General features: G+C 50.8%; 1 protein-coding gene across 5 annotated transcripts in view; it reads left to right on the top strand.

Annotated features, from left to right (window-relative positions):
* Positions 1-2,573: 2,573 nt before the first annotated feature.
* The window catches only part of FAM178B (family with sequence similarity 178 member B), a 135,422-nt gene continuing 132,105 nt past the window's right edge, over positions 2,574-5,890 (top strand). For 4 of the 5 annotated variants that reach the window (XM_006166572.1, XM_006166574.1, XM_006166575.1 and 1 more), the window contains exon 1: positions 2,574-2,651. The gene's annotated coding sequence lies outside the window, so the exon portion shown is untranslated. Of the gene's footprint in view, positions 2,683-5,890 lie in introns of all 5 variants that reach the window. The other variant, XM_006166570.2, reaches the window with a different exon arrangement.

Here is a 5,890-nt window from a genome sequence, read left to right as displayed (position 1 = left end):
AATCCCTTCTCCTCCAGTCTCCTCTCCGGATCTTATGCACGTACACGCACACACACACACAGACACACACACACACGCCTGGCGTGACTTTAAGCCACCAGGTCTGGGACTCAGACCACCATCAACTACATGGGAGTCCAGCAACATAGCCATTACCGCCAACAGCTGGTCCCAAAAATGTTATTCTTTAGTAGAATATTATTCTCAATTTTACCGGTGGCTGGCTATGTCTCTTTACATTAAACTTTCAAGTGGCTCTCATTAAATGGACTACCTATATATGTTTAAAACATTTAGGGGACCAGTAGTTGGGGTAATGGCTATGTTGCTGGACTCCCATGTAGTCGACCGCGGTTCAAGTCCTGGACCTGGTGGCTTAAACTCACGCCGGGCACATGTGCGTGACTGTCCAAGATCCCAGGAGGAAAATGGAGGAGAAGGGATTGCAATGGGGCCATCCCCCCTGGGCGGTGATTTCTCGCTTTCTGTCTCTCTGCCTCTCTCTGTCTTTCTTGCAGGCACATGTGCCCTATAGCAAAAAAAACCTCTAAAAATAAAAAATTCCTCTCCAGAGACCAGTAAGGTGTTGGGAGAGGATCCTTCCAAACTCTATTTTTTTTTTTTTTTTGACAGCTGGAAGTCAAATGAATTAAAGGGCTCAAACTCTTGAAAAATTTCATCAAAAGAAGTAAAGGTTAAGTAGTAATTGTTGCTGAGAAAATGCTGTGAACACTCCAGGGAAGCTGCCTTCCCACCCATCTTGTCTTGCTCCCAGAAGAGGGGTCTGCTCAGGGGAGAGCTTTTGTTGGGTCCCCACCCCACTCTGTCAACTCAGCTCAGCTGCCCTCTTGCCTAGAGAACCACGAAGGAGATCACTGATTAGCTATTCGTGATGTCTAGTTAAAAATCAGTTCCAGGGCCAGCAGGTGGCATGGTGTCTAAGGTGCTAGACTCCCACATGGCTGCTGCAGTTTGAGTCCTGGATCTGGCGGCTTGCTTTCTCACTTTCCCTCTCTCTCCCTTTCTCTGTCTCCCTCTGGTCAAATTTAAAAATACAAATAAATAAAATTAAATCATAAAGTAATTTAAAAATATTTAATTTAATTTATTTATTTTAATTTGACCAGAGAGGGAGAGAGAGAGAGAGAGAGAGAATGAGAAGACTATCTGACAGGTTTGGGAGTTGAACCGTGGTTGGCCATGTGGGAGTACAGTCCCACCTAGAGGCCCCCAAAGTAATAATTTTTTTAAATGAAAGAAAATTATGCTGAGCATGTGTGCGTGTGTGTCCAAAATCCCAAGAGGAAAATGGAGGACAAGGGGTTGTGGCATGGCCGTTACCCACTGGGGAGTGATTTCTCACTTTCCCTCTGTCTCTCTAGCACCTGTCCTAGGGCAAAAACCTAGGAAAAGAGAAGTTCCCCAGAAGCATTTCGAGGACGACAGGGCTGGCTGTGAATGAGGGTGGGAGAAAGTGGTAGATGGCTTAACTCCGCGCCAGGCAGTCAGTATGTGCCGAGTGCAAATCCCAGGTGGGTACCCCTCCAGGCACACACACAAGACGCTCCCTCGCAAAGCAAAATGTGGTGAACGACAATCACCGACATGGCTGGGCCAGTGCTCTCTACACGCGTGACTGTGGCATCCCCTCTCTGAAAAGATGTGAACGGCCCAGTGGCACAAGGAGCTCAGTCTTTTCTGACAAAGGGGGCTGGCACTAACCCCGTCTAGCCACGAGCTCTTGGCAATCAGCTCTGTGCCTCAGAGTCTGTATCTGTAAGACAGCCCAGGGGCCAGCTAGTGGGTTAGTGGTTTAGGCGGCCGGATCCCACATACCTGGCAGTGTGGTTCAGGTCCTCAGACCGGCAGCTGGAAAAACACCAGGAATCCTGTGTGTCCCAAATGCCAAAAGTAGAAACTTGAGTAGAAGCAATTGCATCGTGATCATCCTCCAGGGCAGGATGCCTTTTCACTTTAACCTCTCTGTCTCTCCAGCAAACACTGCCCTCCAGAAAATTAAAAAAAGAAAGAAAGAAAGAAAGAAAGAGAGAAAGAAAGAGAGAAAGAGAGAAAGAAAGAAAGAAAGAAAGAAAGAAAGAAAGAAAGAAAGAAAGAAAGAAAGAAAGAAGAAAAAAAGCGCCATCATCCCCACTTTTAGTGACTTTATATGCATAACGGCAAGCACAGAGCGCTCGCTCAGAAGGCATGACTGTGCCCAGTCACAGCAGTCTGGCCTCCAGGGGGCGTCCACCAGAGCATGACACGCACGTAGTAGGCACGTGGTGGGTACATGGTCAGGTGGGTGGGCACGTGGGTGGGCACGTTGCAGGCACGTGGGCCTGCGCTCACCGGCAGGGGCCGCTGTGCTTGCGGACGGAACTGGACGCCGGTTGCCTGCCCGGGAGCAACGTTGGGGGGCGAGGGAGGCCTGTGGATCTGGAGGGGAGACCCAGCCTCGCCTCCATCCTTGCGCCCCACGCCCCACCCGGCAAGCCGGTCCTGGTCCCTCTTCCTTTCCCCACCAGCCTAGCTGGCCCCATCCTCCAGGCCTGCGCCCACACTTCCCACCACCACTCTGGTCCTCTGAGCCCTGCCCTCCCCGCCCTCTGTGTTGAAGGACTGGCTGCAGACCTCCATCTGCGGCTCACACGGTAGGATCGGTAGGATCGGCTCCCTGGACAGGTGTGGAAACAGGCTGAGGAACCCCAGGGGCCCCTTGGAGACACAGGATGTCGCCCTCCGGACTGCTGAGCACCGCTGCTCAACCCCTGTCCTGCGTCAGCGCCCTCCTGGGCCCAGCCTGTGTGCTGTTTTCCTCTGAGCCCGGCTCTGGGCAGGTCACAGGGTTAGGGGGCCACATTGAGGTGCCTGAGGGCTCCCCGCAACTCGGCGGCCCACTTGGGGGGGGTGTCAGGGGGCCACATTGAGGCGCTTGAGGGCTCCCTGCAGCTCCTGCTCTGTAGGAGGCTCTGGATGGCTTTGCTGGGTGGAATTTTCCTCGAACTATTTTGAGAAGTGGTGTATGTTTTAGCTGATTTGGGTCTTGTGTTTGGTTTTTCACTGTTCCCCAGGGCCCGGAGGGTAGCTGGTGTTTTTCTTTCCAGGAAGGGGCTCTGTTCCCAGCCCCTGCCTGGTCTGATGGATGGGGAGTTTACCACACTGCAGGCTGTTTTACTTTTCTTTGTGGATAAAACTGATTTCCTCTTATCTTGCAAATTGTGAGCTGAGCCCTTGTTGACCAGAGCTAGCATTCCTAGACTATTAAATATTTGCTTAAAAAGGCAAATACAAAACTTGGTGTGAGAAAGAAGCCATCCTGAAAAAGCAGTATTCACAAAACAGGAGTTAGAATATTCTGAATTAATCCTGGCTCTTTTGACAAGTCTCAGAGTATGTTGGCTTCCATACTCATCCTTGTGGCTGCGCCCTAAGATAATTTGGTTTTTCTGTAACTAGGAAAGTAAAGAACCAGAAAAGTAAGCTGATAGGTTGAAATCTCACTGTGGTACTCTAATGGAGATTGGGGAGTGGGGAGGAGAGTGGGTGTTTGGGAGGGAGGTTGACCGTCAAAGGCTGTGGGCTTTGGTTTGGAGGATTTGGAGAAGCCCAAGCTCAGGGAACAGGGTGTGTTGAGTGGGAGCCACAGCCCCGGCGCTGGACTGTAGGGGAGAGAGCACGGTGGAGCCTGTGCACTGGGACTGCTCCAGCTCTGAGCCTGAGATTAGGGAGGAGCAAATCTTGGCTAGTTGGGTGTGGGAGGGAGAGGGAGGGAAGAGAAGTCTCCCCATTTGACTGTAGGGGAGCCTTTGCCTCCACCTGTGTTCCTGTGGTTACCCCAGTATACAGCACCTGGAGCAGGCCAGGCTACCTAGAAGTCTCACTTTCCACTGATTCTAGGATGCATGCTTGTTCACGTTTTTTAAATTTACTTTTTAAAAAAGAATCATTTTATTTAAATTTATTTATTATTATTTTTTAATTTGACCAGAGAGAGACACAGAAAAACAGAGAGAGGGAGAGTGAGAAAGCAAGGTGCCAGGTCCTGGGCTCGAACTGTAGTCAGCCATGTGGGAGTCCAGTGCCTTTAATCACCACACTGACTGCCGGCCCCTTAATTTATTTTTTCAAAGATGTCTGCCTTAGGGCGCAGATGCTTATAGGAGAGAGAAACAGAGACAGAGAGAAGGAAAGTAAGAAATCATCCCCTGGGGGGGTGGTCATGCCACAGTGCCTTCTCCATCGTCCTAGGATCTTGGACACACATATGCACGTGTGCCTGGCATGAATTTCAAGTCATCAGGTCTGGGATTTGAACCGTGGATGTCCATGTGGGGTCCAATGGTGTAACCACTAGACTATCTGCTGACCCATAATTTTATTTATTATTATTTTAATTCACCAGAGAGAGAGAGAATGTGAGAAAGCAAGCTGCCAGGTCTGGAACTCGAACTGCGGTCGGCTATGTGGGAATCCACTGCCTTAACCACCATGCCACTTGCTGGCCTGGCTTTTTTACATTTTAACAACTCTGAAGTAGGGCTGGCTCCCATCACTGATGGTGCTTTTCTTTGTTCCATCATTCATTCGGCAGCTTTTTGTCTGTCCCGGTGGCACAGGAAGCCACAGTGCCCATGAAGTCCATGACATCCGAGTTCGGATGAAGGACAGCTATGGCCTTGTGGAGTAGTAATTGCAGGTTTCAGAGTTGGAGACGCCAGCAGAAAAGATGACCAGTTATCAGACTGTACTATTGTTGTTCATTTCTTCTTCTTTGGAAATGTTTATGTTTCCAAGATGAGGGAGAGGATTCTCCAAAACCTGGGAAAAACAGGAAAAGAAAAACATGTTGACTTGTGGGTTGGAGAGGGGAGAAGGTGGTGGGTCTGTTTCCTTTCCGGGTGAAGTGAAATGCCACACAACCACTAGTAGATCAGAACCTTTGAGTGACGCATGCTGTATGTCTCACGTTCCCCACTGGGTGTGCAGCCCCGGCCTGGAGCCTCATGGCCATCCGGTCTGAATACTCGGTTGGGACCATGGACCCAGACTCCATCTGCCGGAGTCTGGGTGACCCTGGGTCCATCCCCTAACATATACCTCCCAAGTGCTGGCAATTCCTTCTGAGCAGAGATCGTATCTTCCCCATCCTTGGTGTCCCCACGCTCAGCCCAGTTTCCGACGCGTAGGAAGTGGTGAATCGGGTTTTGCCGAGCGCACCATGTTGCACAGGCTGGCCGCATTGACTTCCCGCTGCCCACAGCAAAGTCTTCGGCTTGGAGGAATCACGTTCCCAAGGAAGTAGGTTCCTGGGCCTCATGCCGCTGCTTTGTGAGCTGTGGGTTTTGTGAGATAACCTGGAGACTTCTCTCCACTCCTGGCCCTTGTTATTTCTGACATTGGGCTTGTGAAATGAGCCCTGTGGGATGCCATCCGCTTATAAATGGAACCCAGCTGTGTCAGCCCTCTGGATGACTTTGTCCCAGAGAACCTGGCTAGTCAGGCTACAGGACATTAGCATGCCAGCTGGGGCGGGAGGCTGGCTGTGCCAGCTTTGGGGCTGAAGCAGGAGAGCAGGTCCCCAGCCTGGTGAGAGTTAGAAAGCTGAGTGAGACTCTCTTGGAAACACAAGGCCAAAGTTCACACACTTCCGCTTTGTCATCAGAGAATAGGCTGGATCCCAGGGGTGCCCCGAGGATCTGCTGAACTTGACCCCTGCTCTTCCTCCTCTCCTCTGCGGACCTTGTCTTCCTAGAATCAGATGCTTGGAGCATAAAGAACATCTTTTCTCAGCCTGTACAGCTAAGGGTGTCCGGGGCAGTGTGTATAGACGTGGAGACTTCGGAGGCGGATACTTGCCCCTCTTCTTTTTGGAAGCTGGCTTCCAGGCTCC

The sequence above is a fragment of the Tupaia chinensis genome, unplaced genomic scaffold (assembly GCF_000334495.1).
Source record: "Tupaia chinensis unplaced genomic scaffold, TupChi_1.0 Scaffold144276_1, whole genome shotgun sequence".
NCBI lineage: Eukaryota > Metazoa > Chordata > Mammalia > Scandentia > Tupaiidae > Tupaia > Tupaia belangeri.
The sequence above is the reverse complement of the archived record's forward strand: the minus strand, read 5'-3'. Positions and strand labels throughout refer to the sequence as shown.